The following is a 15,762-nucleotide window of genomic DNA, read 5'->3' on the forward strand; positions in this document are numbered from 1 at the left end:
TTTTTTGCTAACTCCCATTACTTCGAGATTTGACCCTTGATAAATCTGCCCCTAAATGTATCAATTAAGGACGGTTTACAGAGTTGTTGACCGCCCTCCCAGAGCTGCTCCAGGAAGACATAAGAAGGCAAAAAATGAAACTTTACACTTCAATATTAGAAAAACATTCACAAATAGATAATAGAAAGTCGTTTTGAAAAAGTTTTATTGCTGGTGAACTATCTGAAAATAACTGAACTGAAAAAAGTGTTGGAAAGGGACTGTGCTTTGCCCAACCCTCTAGGCTAAATCGAGAAACATGCTCAGCTAGTGAAGGAACTGCTTCGGCAGTGTCGGACTGGGCCGGCGGGACACCGGGAAAAAAGCCGGTGGGCCCCGGGCTCTTGTGGGCCCCGCCGGCCCAGATCGGCTACTTAGTTTGGCGGCGCAACCCCACTTTGTCGGGGGCCGCGGTAGAATAGAAGAACTGCGCATGCGCACAAAGGTAGCGCGCATACGCACAAACGCGGAGCCGCATGCATGCGCACTGGCTCGAGCGGGGCCCTGGGGTAGTAGCCCCGGTGGGCCCCAAGCCCCCCAGTCCAACCCTGTGCCTCGGTATGTGATGAAGGTGTGATGTTCCCTTGATACGCCATACTGGGAGTCTGTAATGTACCTGGGAGGGTTTTAATTTAAGAAGCATAGAGCTATTGACTATGGGAAGTGTCACAGTGGCCCTATGACTTAATACACTAAAAGGGAATTATGATATTTGGGCTGCCCTCCTCCATCACCAATATATGTATCCAAATCACAAGTAATGACTAGTTATGGGCGAATTTATTCGCCAGGCTCAAATTCGCAGCACATTCCTGTGATTCGAAGAAACCACCGAAAAAATTTTCCGGCGTCCACAAAAATGGACACCAGCACCGCTGGTAATGACACAAATACCTAAAAATCCCTGATGAGGTGTTCTGTTCCCCAATTTTATTGCTGTGCTCTGGACACACAGGAATACTCAATAAAGTATATACAGTATAGGGCCTTTTAATTCTCCAGAAACTGAACAGAACTAAACTTTTTGAAAGTTAATCACTGAGCATAACTTTTGCTGCTAAAAGATTTCCTTTTTTCTAGTGCTAGGCTGGCAAGTGAATCAAATTGGAAAAAAATACACTATAGAGTTCAGCAGAACAGAATGAACCTTACCTGCATCAGACTTGGCTTGACAGCTGTTAGCGATGGGAATGCAGGGAAATGTCTAGGTGTATGGGCATATGATTAGACCTAATATGTGGAAAGCAAGTATAATCTTGGAATATAAAGTGTCAAAGCCATTATTAATGGTAGAGATCCAATGTCAGCTTGAAAGCAATTTTAGTATTCAGTGCCAGCGTGCTACCCACTGGCAGCAATAGGTATGTGAATGTTTCTGCCTGGAAGTCTTATTAAGCAATGACTTTTGGGATATTTAATAAATGGTATAGGTCCATAAGAGCAAGAGACTGCACCTTAAAATAAAGGTACACCCCATCATTGGAGTAGTCTGTTGGGCAATATCATAGATTACACTACAATAGAGATATTAGATTGTTTACTTAAAGCACTGGTTCACCTTTAAGTTAACTCTTAGTATGTTATACATGTAATTACTAATTCTAAGCAACTTTCCAACTGGTCTTAATTTTTTCTTTTTAGTCTAGTTTTTGATGTATTTGCCTTCATTTTACTTTTCCAGCTTTCAAACAGGGGGTCACTGACCCCATCTAAAAAACAATTGCTCTGTAAGGCTACAAATGTATTGTTATTGCTACTTTTTATTACTTGTCTTTCTATTCAGGCCCTCTCCTATTCTTATTCCAGTGTCCTATTCAAATCAATGCATGGTTGATAGGGTAATTTGGACCCTAGCAACCAGATTGCTGAAAGGGCAAACTGGGGAACTGCTCAATAAAAAGTTAAATAACTCAAAAAACATGAATAATTATAAAAAAAAAATGAAAACCAATTGCAAATTGTCTTAGAATATCAGTCTCTGCATCAAAGATACTGAAAATTAGGAATAAAATATTAATTACTAACCAGGCCCAGGCAACCCATCAGGCCACTTCGGCTCTTCCCTAGTGATGGGCGAATAAATTCGCCTGGCAGGAATTCGCAGGAATTTCCACGTTTCGCTGCCGGCAAATAAATTCTTGAATCTCCAGCGAAAATTCACAAAAATTTTGGACGCGTGCTGAAACATCACTAGCGCCAAAATCACTGCACGTCAACACTATTCAGACGCACCATTGACTTTAACGGCAGCATCAAAATTGACGCGAGCGTCTTTTTGGCCATGCATCCAAAATTGAACGCGTGCATTAATTTTCGATTTTCACGATTTTTCCGTGAATTTTTCACTGTTTCGCGAATTTCGTGCGTGCCAGAGGGGAGTACCGCACACAGAGGTGAGCCGGAGACAAGTGTATTTGGGGTACACTACAAGGGTAGGTGAAAAGTAGAGGTACGTTCTTGGCACCCCCAATTTGTTGCGCCCTAGGCACATGCCTCTTCCTACCCCTAGTTCCAGCTCTGTTACTAAATATCCTGTAAGGTGTAGGGAGAGGGGTACTCACTGTTTGTCATTAGGGGGAAGTACAGTTGGAGCAGTCTCTTAAACTGAGCATAATTATGCCACACTGGTACCTATTAAGATTGAGTTTTGGCATACTTATATATATATACTTATCATAATCTCACTCCATAAATAATACAACATTGTATCAGGGTCCTGGAGGGGAGCAGAAATGGAGTAAAACAATCTCTATTCCTAAAAAGTACTCTATCCCTAAGTAGATGTCATTAATGCAATATCCCATTACACATGTCACATAAGGGGAAGTTCCAGGATTCATCACCAGCTTCAATAAACGGGGGCTCCACACAGCTTGTATCGCAGTGTGGGGGATCATTAATGACGAGCAATTTACAGGAAAACAGCAGAGTGGAAAATAATTTTGTGTGTTTCAAATTTTTAATCGTGTGAACATAAAAAAAAATTGATTACCCCCGGGCATTGCAACCTGCGTTCAGCGATGTAGTGTGTCCTTCTGCATATATGGCACTTAATGCAGCTTTAATATTTCGAAGGCTTCTAATTAATTGTAAAGCAAATTGCCACACTTTCAAATGGCAATAAAACAAAGAGCTGGATGGGAAAAAAATATTGCCATTCATTGGAATTCCCCGATGTCCCACTTGACATATGTAGAAAGCCGGAATCTGGTAATAGACTCAACTGTAGGAAGGCAGCCTAATCGTCTGTTAGTTCCAGTCAATTGAGAAAGCATTGAGATATACAAATGCACATATATGAGTGGATAGTCACATAAATATACACCTGGCAGAGATGAAAAGCATTTCAAGAGCACAACTTCACTCCCTGGAATCCAAATACATGCATTGTCCCTAGGAATTGCCTTGGGTTTTCTGGTTAAGGAATCTTTCTGTAATTTGGATCTTCATCCCATGAGTCTACTAGAAAATCATTTAAACATGAAGTAAACCCAATAGGCCATTTTTAAAAATGTGGATTATTTGGATAAAATGGATTCTATGGGAGACGGCCTTCCCATAATTCAGAGCTTTCTGGATAATAGGTTTCTGGGTAATGGAAACCATGCCTGAACTATACAAATATTAATTGCATTATTTGCATTGCAATTAAATGCCAAACTTTCTATCAATAAGTACATTATAGTTGCTGCAACCAGTAGCACCCAATAAATCTTGCAAAGTAAGCACCAAAATATTCCATATTCCACCTTACTCCTGGTGTCCAGCAGGGAGCCATAAGAGCTGTATAGGTATTCGTGTATCCTGTGCAGGGGGCGATCCTATCCCCTCTGCTGTCCTGAGGCAGCTTTCTTGCTGCCACCCCCCTCGCACTCACATTTCAGTGCCGGAGTGGGTCCAGGAGGGGGGTCCACGTCACTAGTGCAGAGAGCACAATTGCACTCTCTGTATCTTCTTTAGAAGACCTGGATTTTTGGCGGAAATTCAGCTCTCAAAGTTACCAGGATTTTTGGCTTTTTTTCTCAACTCATCTCATTGGCTCGGTGCCCCTGCCTGTGCCCTGATACTAAGAATCTCCTGTTAGTAGAAGTGGTGCACATACATAGGGGCAAATTTACTAAGCGGTGAAAATTCACCAGCGACGGCTTCTCAGGCAGCGCAACACTTCGCCAGGTGAAAATTCGAACAGACAACGCTAATTCACTAACATGCGAAGTTGCGTCCAGGCGGCTGAACGCTGGCAAAGTTGCGCTAGCGTTAATTCCGCAAGCAGAGCGAAGTTGCAGTTGAAGTTAAAGTTCAATGGACGTATATGTTGCAGCAAATACATTAAATGACAGGGAAGCTTAATAAAATAAAAAATAGTTGTTATATTGCCCTACACATGAGCCCAGTGTATAGTTTATGTGTCATATGTTAGGAAATGTAGGGGGGAAGCCGGTTACCCCAAAAACAATTTACGCTCTTTTGCAGCCTATCACCCTGAAAAAAAGGAAAAGACTAAATTTTTAATAAGTCCTATCTACTCTACTGCACTTTGCCTGGTCTGAGGTGGCGAAAGCAAGTCTGGCGCAAGAGGTAACGTTCAGTAAAATCCGCATCTTAGTGAATTTGCCCAGTTATGTCCCTTCACCAGAGCGCAACATCGCCGGGTGATTGAGTGCGAATGAGCGCCAGCTACTTTCGCTACCGAATTTGCGCCTCCACCCGTTAACAAATTGAGGAAATACCGAAATTACGTCACGCTGGTGAACTTCATCCCTTTAGTAAAGTTGCCCCATAGAGATGTGAAGGCTTCTTTTACTAACATAGGTACTCAATTGCACATGTGCAGTTGCCAGAAGCAGCCAATCAGCAACAAGCTTTCAACACAAATACAAGTTGGAAAATGAAAGCAACAGTCTCATTGGTTGCTATGGGTCACTGCACTGGTGCAATTTTGTACCTATGTAAAGTAGCCCTGTAATTGCATACATGTGCATAACACACACATGACTGTGCCTGTACCTTGGACATAAGCAGAAATGAGCTCACAGCCGGCTGAAGTGTTGCTGCTGTTACATGATCTCATGTGAGTTGGTCTTGTCCACATTCAGAGGAAAGCAAACATATACGCATCGTTTCCAGTTTTTCTTCTAAAGTTCAAAACATTCCCTTCTGATTTCCGAGCCGGCAAATCAAATTTCCTTCTAATCAATATCCTCGCTGTGTTTGAATTATTTTTATATTATATACCTCTAAAGAAACAAGGATTGGACTTTAATTACTTCTGTTTGCCTGCTGACTTCTTTTCTAACCACAATTGCAGCAATTACCAGCATTGCACACTCTAGTGTATGTTGAACTGAAGCTCCCAGCACCCCATGTCCCTGCAGTATAAATCAATACACCATCCTTTGCCCCCACCACCCCATCCTTTGACCTTAATCCACCAGGGACACCCCCAAGCAGCCTTCCTAGCAGAACCACATCTTCATCCCATTTCCCTTGCAATATATAGGGGGGTTATTTACTAAAATCTGAATTTATCACATATTTTATTAAAAAACAACGACCAAACTCCCATGCCTGATTTTAGCTTATTTATTAATAAAATAACTAGATTTAATGGAATTGCAGAAAAATTTGATAAAATCTAGTGAAACCCCAAATTTTTCTGTTTTTCTAATGAGTTTTAGCCCGAAAACCTCAGAAAAAGTCGGATTTTCTTAACCCAGCACAGACCACAAAAATGTCATCTTAAGATAGGTGCCTATCATTGACTTATACAGGACCTTAACAGGTCTGAGATGACGGATTTTTGGATTCTGGCTTTTTGCAGCATTGGGGTATAATAAATCTCGAAAAATGTTAGGTTTTTTTTTCCTCTAAAAATTTCTGGTGAAAAAAACATTTAACATTTGGATTTTAATAAATAACTGCCCCTATTGTTCACCAGTGTCCAAATGACAATTTCTTGGCTAAACTAAAAGATATCCAGTCACTTGTCTATCAGTCCTCAACCCCCAAAACTTTACCCGCATAGGCTGTTCATTAAAAAAAATATCTTCCTCTGAATTTAGTGGCCTTTCCCTAACCTTCTTTATTATATATCGTCGTTGCTCCAGTCTGATTCCCTGCCATGGCTCTGGCGCCAGCTGCTTTATCATTTGCAAACCAGAAACATATTTTCTTCTCAATTTGTCTTACTTTGTTTTGCAATCACTTTTTAATTTAACCAAAGCAATTACCCTTTTCCCAGAAGTTGTGTTTGTTGCAGTTGGTGAGTGATGTCTCTGTCTTCTTTGACTTAACTAATCTAAATGACCCTTTCCACCTTGATGTGGTGCATGTACCTTATTCAGCAGGAACATTTGTTTTGATTTGTTTCCTCTGTGTTTGTGGCCCGCGGGGATCTACTAATAAGTATTTCTTTAACAGCATTAAGAATATGGTCATTTTTCTTTCATACTGTTCCCTGAGAAAGAACAATTTAAATATCTTGTAGAGATGCCAGTCATTAGAGCTAGTTCTAGGATAAGGAAGAAGGGGCATTTGCTTTGGGCCCTAACAACAGAGGGGCACCTTGCAGTGATGGGCGAATTTCACAGAGAAAATAGTAAAAATCGAAATCAATTCAATGAGCGTCCGAATTGTGTTGACACACATCGATTTTGACACAAGCGTCCAAAATTTTTTGACGCAAGCTAAAATTGATGCAAATGTTGAAACTTATTGACACCGGTCTTTAAAGGGGTTGTCAGTGCAGAGAAAAACGGGACTTTCCAGTACAAAGGAGAGACTGAAGGTTGAGCTGTCAAAAGAGGGACTGTCCCTCTGAAAACGGGACAGTTGGGAGGTATGGGTGAATGACCCCCTGGCATCCATGCAAGCTTCTTCAATTTCCCTATAGTTGACTTTGTACCATTCTTCTACTGAATCATGCACAAGTGCAGTGTCGGACTGGGAAAATACCAGGTGGGTCTCCTCTCCAGATCTCCTGAAAAAAGATTTATATTAAAGACATCTGCGCACCAGCTTCTGCACATGCGCTTTACACCAGGCGTCTTCACGCAGGCGCCAAGCAGTTCCTTTGTGTGCGCGCACTCGATGCCCCCACAGTAGGGGGGCGGGCCCTGGACAGTAGTCCTGGTCGGCCCCGGGCCCCCCAGTTCAACCCTGCAGAAGTGCACCTGTTGGCACTTGGGAACCCTGCAGCTCCTGATGCCCTGAACATGGCAGTTATTGTAGGGTTCCCACAGCGGGTGGCACGGGTGCAGTAGACTGTTAGCAAAAGATTCACATACTATTGCCATTTTAGTGCAGCACTAAAACAAGAGACCAACAACTTCATGGCTCATACGCTTATTCATCAAAATGCAGTTAAGTCTCGGGAGACGAAAGCTGGCGAAGTGTCGGCAGCACAAACTTGTTGGCCTGAGCATTTTATAGTGAACTTTCCCTAGTGTTAATTTCTGCCTAGCGAAACTTCGTTAACACTCTTACGCTTAGGTCAATTTGAATAGGGCGGGTACATATAGGTCGTATATATGTCTTAATTAGAGATGTTGGTACAAATGCTTGAAGTGGCCACTTATTATTACAAATGCCCAATAAGCAAAACAAAGACAGAAGAGATCTTCTATTGTCCTAGACATGAGCCCACCCTAAAACAAATGTGGCATGAGCTTCGAATGGTTAAAAAAAATGAACAGTTACAGCTTTTAAACATAATTCCACTTTAAAATATTTTAAAATGCCAGCATTTTAACTTTTTGTATGACTTTCGGCATACAAGATATCTACAGGAGAATTTTCACTTCGCCCTTAAGTAAATTTGCCCCCTGGTTACAATACTTGCAGGGTTGTATAAGCTGCTGCTACTTTGCTTTGAGCCTGTGTGTGTGTCTCAGGCTTGAGCTCCACCTTCACCTGCTTGTACAGGAATATTTCCACTTGTGTGACTGCATTAATGTTCCCATTACCCCTCTGCAGCCGATGGTGTGTTACTGTGCCCTCTGCCTCTCGTTACTCTCTTTTCCTGCTTTTCCCTGAATCGTGTTTAATTAACCTATTTCTCTGTGATTGTGAGCAGAGTCGGGCAAACCTGTTGAGATGTCTCAGCGCAGCAGAGATATAAATAGAGAAGCCATTCAGCGCACAATTAATCAGCTCGTTGTTCGCTGGGAGCTGATTGGCTGAGGGGATGATGATTAGAGAAAGCCGAGTGGGAATCAAATCACCAGCAATAGCTCCCCAATTACCAGAAGTGCAAAATGGCAGGTTATTATAAGGGACCTTGCGCGGAATCTAAAAATCTCTATCTTTCTCTGTGATTATGGCCCAGAGCTATAAAATGAAGTAATTGTATCTAACTTGACAAAGTTGTTAACATTTCCTTTTTTATTCTTTGGGGCTGAGTTTTCTAAGAGTCTGAAAAAGCTTGCTTATTGATTATTAAGCCCCATAGGATAAGTAAGCCATGATGAAAGTTTCAAGCTCGCCTCCATTGTATGCGCTGCCATAATATATCACTCGCTTTATCTGCTTGTATTCCCATGCAAAATGTATTTTAGATAAAGCTTTGGTACAGGCAGATCACCATCACCTTTTGAAATGTGCACTTACATAGGATGTTTTTTAATAGTTGGGGAAACTATTTCAATAATTCCCTATCACCAAAAGGGACTGGCTGCGGGTAGAACAAGGGTTACAGGCAGAACACAAATGTTCCTTTGGAGGAGGAGGATGCAATAGAGTAGATAAGTATGCAGAACACAGGAAAATCTGATACAGAACATATAATAATATTAATCAGTATAACAATATTCATGCAACGTGCCACTGGGGTATATAAAGGGGGAATTATCTCTACTAGTGATGTGCGGGTCAGGGTTTTCCTGACCCGCACCTGACCCTAACCCGCCCTGTTCCAGCCAGCACCCGCGCTTCAGGGGTCCTTTTATAGACCCACACCGCCCGCCGATGATGTCACAATGACATCACAAAAGGGCGGGGCGAGCAGACGCAAGACTATAAAACCGGAACCCGGAAGTTGGAAGCTGACATTTGAAGGTGGCGTGGAGAGCAGGAGGAGATCTCAACCCGCCCGCCACCCGTGAGGAGCAGTGCAAGGTTGACCCGAACCCACCCAACTATTAAAATGTGGAGCATATTCAACTTTGTCAGCATTAATTTTCAACCTGGTACTTGTTCCCCGGAGGTTGCCATGAAAAAGACACATTGTTTAAAAAAAGAGACTGATTTTAATAAATGGCTAACAGAAGCAATATGCGGTTATATAGGCTGAACAATTGCTCATGGGCACCAAGATTTGAGTATTTAATGGCGCCCTGGATGCCAGAATGGCACCCAAGAATAGGTTCTGCTACCCTGAACCTGGGTTCCTGTTTTCCTGTATCCTGATTCCTGCTCCTGCCTTGGTTTGGACCCTCTGCCTGAACTCTTGCTATTTGATCCTAAACTGCCTGCCACTGAACTCTTTCCTGAACTCTGACCTTCCGCTTGCTTAACCCTTTGGATACCGCGACCGTGCTCCCTCAAGAGGGATTCCTCCTTGATCCAGACTACCTCTCTGGAGGGAGCTCCCAGCTCCCTGACACTTGGTGGACTTCCCTGCCTATTTACTCTTGATGTCAAAACCCTCTATCACACAATCCACTTTATGGGGCTGTCCTAAGCTCTCCCTCTAATTCTAGCCCGTTATGCAGGAAGGTTAATTCTCCTCTTTAGTCAATTATGGGACATATAGACATTATATATGGAAAACCCTTTGGTTTCTGCTTCACTGGTGTATTGCCCCATACCAGCTGTGGATTGAGTTGCAGGTACTTAGTAAATCTGGTATGACACTAGTCCCACACATGAACTCATAACCCCAGTATCCCTTACAGTGATGAGTGAATCAGGTTCAATTTCACTTCTCACAAAAATTCACAAAACCATATAAAAAGTATATGAAATGGCAAAAATTCACGAAATACATCAAAGATGGACAATTTTTTTTTGAGCAAAATACATTGGAGTAATGGGGGTTTTTTTAGGTAGCTTTTCCCGTGCAAAATACACTGATACCTTTTTTTTTGCCCAAGCTGCAATGGGAATTTTACAGGTACAGCCAGTCCTTGTCTTTCACTTCCAGTGTAGATGAGTCAAAGAACTATGTAAGTAAAAGGGAAACAGCATCCCTTCATTGAATCCTGCCAGCCCCTTAGTTTAGGCCTTCCACTTCCCCTCCTTCCACATATAATTGTATCTGAAAACGGCATAATGAAATACATTTGCCAGCAGCAAGTTCTAATCAAAAATATCCATTTTATTGGCTATGTCACAAACTGAATATCTAATGGGAATATATATGTGTATACATATCCTGTATTACAAATTAGCATGATGGTGTATCACATGCAGAGAGAAATAAAAAGCCCAAGGTGCTGAATGTCAGATATTATACAGTCCTGCTTCTCAGTATAATGTGACTTTCTAAAAATTAATCCATTGGCAATTCTATATGAAGGGAATGCACATAGATACTTGCATTTATATTTCAGGTCCGTGACGACTGAGCGCTGCATTTCAGATTGATATGATGAGGACCAGGTCTGGATTGAGAATTAAAATAGGCCCTTGCATTTCAGGTACACAGAGGCCCAAGCAGCCCACACAGAGGCCCAAACAACCCCCACCAGCCCACTAAATACTGACTTTCTATGGGACCTTATAGCAGCCCCTCTGGCATTTGCCAGAACTCACAGATTGCCAGTCCGGGCCTGATGCGGACTACATGCAAAGTGAACTAGAGCTGCTGACCAAGGTGCTGAACAGCTCTACTTTGGCTCTCTAACTTGTTGCTCTTCAGATGTTTTGGAACACCCATTAGTCAAATGCTGCTGATGGGAATTGTAGTTTATAGAGCTGACGGCTGTTCATCGTTCCCCTTAATCCCTCAATGCAAATAAAGAACCCGCACCCAATCAAGATTATAAAAACCAATTAAAATGTGGAGCATATTCAACTTTGTCAGCATTCATTTTCAACCTGGTACTTGTTCCCCGGAGGTTGCCATGAAAAAGACACATCGTTTAAAAAAAGAGACTGATTTTAATAAATGGCTAACAGAAGCAATATGCGGTTATATAGGGTGAACAATTGCTCATGGGTGCCAGGTCCTCTTTAAATAAATGACAGGTTCCAACATCCTTCCTGCCTGAATGATATGTACTCTGCCAGACTGTCAGGCCATGTTTGCACTCCTCTGCAGAATATGTCTACAGCACATCCTGCACATGACTCGACCCCTCTCCTATACAAATGACAGGTCCCACAGGCTTACATACACTGTAGGAATATTATCCCCTTAATAAATGTCATGTACACCCCTCCCCTGCCCCTATAAGTGACCAATTGTAGCACTGCCAACATATCACTGGAATTATTGCAAGTAGCAAAACACTACAATATATCAGACATAGACTAAAGAAAGTGAGTATTATTAAGGAAGTGTGTGTGTGTGTGTGTGTGTATGTATATATATATATAGTCCACGAAGAGTGCATAAACAGATACACTACAATGGGGTTTATAAGGGGGTTTGGTGACCCCTCATATATTTGGACGGTGTTGATGTAGTTATCTTATGAACATTTGCAGGGGTTTGTAGTTACACATTGGTAGTTTTCTATTTATTTCTTATTTGGAAGTACAAATTTACATATACGAAGGATAGATCTCCAGAACAGGCTTGTCAACTACGCTCAATTGATATGTCTTTGCAACAAAGTTCAACACTGAGATAGGGATGCGATAAGTGTTAACAAAGTGTTACATTGAAACATTGTGATCGAAGACTATGATTTTAGCAAGAATTACATTGTTTAAATTTAGAGATTATTAATAGAAGCTACATATGTGCTATGCATTTTTTAAAAATTTTTCTGTATGTTATTAACGATACTTAATTAACAGTTGCGTTTTGGGTGATGTTGTCAATACGTCATTTCCGTCATTTTCTGTCATTTACGTCATTTTCCCACCAATTCTTGTATTTAGGGCATTCTAACAAACATTTTGTCACTTTGAGAAAGGCCTCAGAGGAGGCCGAAACGTTAGGCTTACATCTTTGCAATAAAACTTCTTTATTTTTTTTATCTAAGACCTGGGAGTGCGGATCCCTTCTGTTGGTTGTATATATATATATATATATATATATATATATATAGACAAATACAAGATTCCTCTGCACTCAACCCATTATCAATATATTTAAGACAGAGACATTTTGTGCATACTGCTACTGAAAAATGCCTTACCCTTTAAACAAAACAGGGATTGTTTGTCCATATATTGCAATATATTTAAGCTGGCCAACTACGTCAAAGTCATCCCATATCTGGCCAGTCCTATGCTCAATTTTCATCTGATTCATTAAGAATTCTATGGTTTATTATACATTTTATAAAAGGGACGAATACGTTTTACCTGCAACTTACTAGCTGCTTTCGAAAGTAAAACTCCCAAACTTGGCTGCCCTTTTATTAGACACCAGTGGGATCACCTGACTATAGTTGGAGGGGGTGGGAGCTACAACATGGAGCTGGTCACTGCTCTTGTAGAACTATAACAAACAAGGGAAAGTTGTGCTCACCACTAGTTTTTAAAAACATTAGGCGGGGGTGCAATGAGGCTGTGACCACAAAATACATATAGACAAATACAAGATTCCTCTGCACTCAACCCATTATCAATATATTTAAGACAGAGACATTTTGTGCATACTGCTACTGAAAAATGCCTTACCCTTTAAACAAAACAGGGATTGTTTGTCCATATATTGCAATATATTTAAGCTGGCCAACTACGTCAAAGTCATCCCATATCTGGCCAGTCCTATGCTCAATTTTCATCTGATTCATTAAGAATTCTATGGTTTATTATACATTTTATAAAAGGGACGAATATATATATATATATATATATATCTCGGTTCCACGATCATCTCAATTGTTTCCATCCCTCTATCAAATTTACGCTAACTCATGATGTTAAAGAAATTTCTTACTTGGATGTATTAGTTTATAGAGAAGGAGGGCTACAGACTAAACTATACTCTAAACCTACTGACCGAAATCAGATTTTACATTTTGATAGCAACCACCCTAGGCACACCAAGCATTCGATACCAATCAGCCAGTTAACACGGGTTCATAGGTTGGTTAGTGACCCAGTGATTAGGGATGTCCAAATTAAACAAATGAGACATAGATTTAAAAAGAGGGGGTATCCATCACAAGTATTGGACAAAGCCGAAAAGGCCATAGGACAGTCAAAATCTAGAAAAGTGAAGGGCCCTAGAATTACCTTTGTTACACAACACGGTGGACTTTCTAGACAAATAAATGGCATCCTACAGAAACATTGGCCAATTCTATGTAGAGCCTATCCTACGGTGAGGGAATTTATTTCCCCTCCACTGATCTCATACAAAAGAGGAAAAACTATAGGGTCTAAATTAACCAAGACTTCAGTGCCAACATATAAACCAGTCGTGAGCACATTTTTGGGACAACGTAACAGTGGTATGTATCCTTGCCTTGACTGCAAACAGTGCAGACATGTGATTAAAGGCAAATTTTTCTTACATCCAGGTACTGGAGAGTCCATTCAAATTAGGGGATACCACACCTGCTTATCACAATTTGTGGTGTATGCGATAGTTTGCCCATGTGGCATGATTTATGTCGGGGAAACTATCCAAAAGGCCAAATCACGGATATCACAACACAAGTCCACCATCAAATTGGGAAATACTGCTTTACCATTGTCACGTCATTTTAAAGAAAAGGGACATACTGTGGATCAATTACGGTTCATGGTATTAGAGCATGTGCCCCCCTTAGTTAGGGGAGGAGACCGTGAATTTAGGCTTAAACAACGGGAAGTATGGTGGATTAAAAGGTTACATTCACTTCATCCAGCAGGCCTTAATAAGGATTACAATTTGTATTTATTTTTGTAGTTATATCTGTTTCTACAAGTGTTATGTATCTAATTCAGCCAGTGCTCAGTATACATTGTATCAACCCTGTACAGAGGATAATGAATATGTTGCTATGTCACTTCCTTTGATGATCCTTAAATACTCACATGGATTGTGTTTGTTCTTGATACCATTGCTACACATGGCTTGATAAAGAGCCTATGTAGGCTCGAAACGTCGCTTTTTATATGTGTACATTATATGGTGATGTCATTTTTTAACATTTGATATAAAGAAACCTTTGAGCATTACAAGCAAGTGCTGTCCGTTACTACGTTTCTAGATTGTGGAGGACTGACCGGAATCCCCAAGGGACGTGCACCGCTGAACTTGCTGTAAAGCGTGAGTGCTGTTGCAACTTCTTTTTGTATATATATATATATATATATATATATATATCAATTATTCTCAGACCAGCACTCCCTATTTTAAGAATCAATCGTTTTATTGTTACATCGTATTAATGCCCGACATTTCGGTCCCTGTTGGGACCTTTTTCAAGGATGATACAAACATTAAAAAGCTCACATTAAATAACATAGTGCATAAGCCCAAACCAATCAGTGCTCTCTTGTGATTAACACTTCAATACAAATCATGTGTGTGTGTGTATATATATATATATATATATATATATATATATATATATATATATATAATATAATCAAATGTAGCAGATAGCGGCACTCACAGGATTTGCGACAAGTTCCAGTTTGAAAGAATCTTTATTTGAAGCTCTTCAAATAAAGATTCTTTCAAACTGGAACTTGTCGCAAATCCTGTGAGTGCCGCTATCTGCTACATTTGAATTTATTACACATCGGCAGGCACCCAGGTCTTCAACTCTGGAAACGGTGTGCACCTTGTGACAGTGTATATATAATATAATATATATATATATATATATATATATATATATATATATATATATATATATATATATATATCCCTTTTATTCATGTACCAGAGTGACTTTTTCCCCCCTATATAAACACCAAGTGCAGCTACTCCATCTTTTCCATTATATTTTACATGGTGTTGCTTTTCACAGCTTATAGGCTGCTTGTTAGTGCTTAGGGCAAAGGAGATAAAGTGGTTAGCCCGAGGGTAGAAGGAGCTGACACGGCAATCGAACTACACTTCCGCATTTCATAGATCAGAGACTCAGCACATTAAGCCTCTATTTCCGCTCATAGCTCATAATCTCATATCTATATTATAAGGCCAGGCTGAATAAAAACAGCCAGGAAAGGTACGTGTATAAATGGAAGACAATAGTATCAAATTCAATTCTAGAATGAGAAATGCAGGCATAATAGACAGGCCAAACTCAACAGATGAACTTCATTTACCCTTTAATTTAATTAAGGATTCAGCATTTAGCCAGATCCAAAAGACATGGATTTCATTTAGTGCTTACTTATTCCCTGGTTTTATCTCTTAGCCCCAATCATGCAAGGATACAGTTGAGTTTTCTCAGCCCTCGCTGTATGAATACTGACACCTGTATTAATACCCTGCACCATCAGAGGGATTAAGGCTTTTGTTGATATGTATGGGTGTTGTGTAAGTTTGGGAAAAAAAGACAAACCACAAATGGGTTATTTTAAATAACTGATAAATGTGTTATTGAGCAAGTTTGGTTGCATAACTATTAATCCTATGCTGGTTTATATTCTTATATCCAA

At 40.5% G+C, this 15,762-nt stretch overlaps 1 protein-coding gene across 4 annotated transcripts in view; it reads left to right on the top strand.

Moving 5' to 3' along the window:
- The window catches only part of cntn4.L (contactin 4 L homeolog), a 208,761-nt gene that overhangs the window by 101,668 nt on the left and 91,331 nt on the right, over positions 1–15,762 (top strand). The window contains exon 1 of one of the 4 annotated variants that reach the window (XM_041590795.1): positions 14,195–14,416. The exons of 2 other annotated variants lie outside the window; for them this stretch is intronic. The gene's annotated coding sequence lies outside the window, so the exon portion shown is untranslated. Of the gene's footprint in view, positions 1–14,194; positions 14,417–15,762 lie in introns of those variants that run through there. One more of the 4 variants, XM_041590792.1, reaches the window with a different exon arrangement.

Source organism: Xenopus laevis, chromosome 4L, assembly GCF_017654675.1.
Source record: "Xenopus laevis strain J_2021 chromosome 4L, Xenopus_laevis_v10.1, whole genome shotgun sequence".
NCBI lineage: Eukaryota > Metazoa > Chordata > Amphibia > Anura > Pipidae > Xenopus > Xenopus laevis.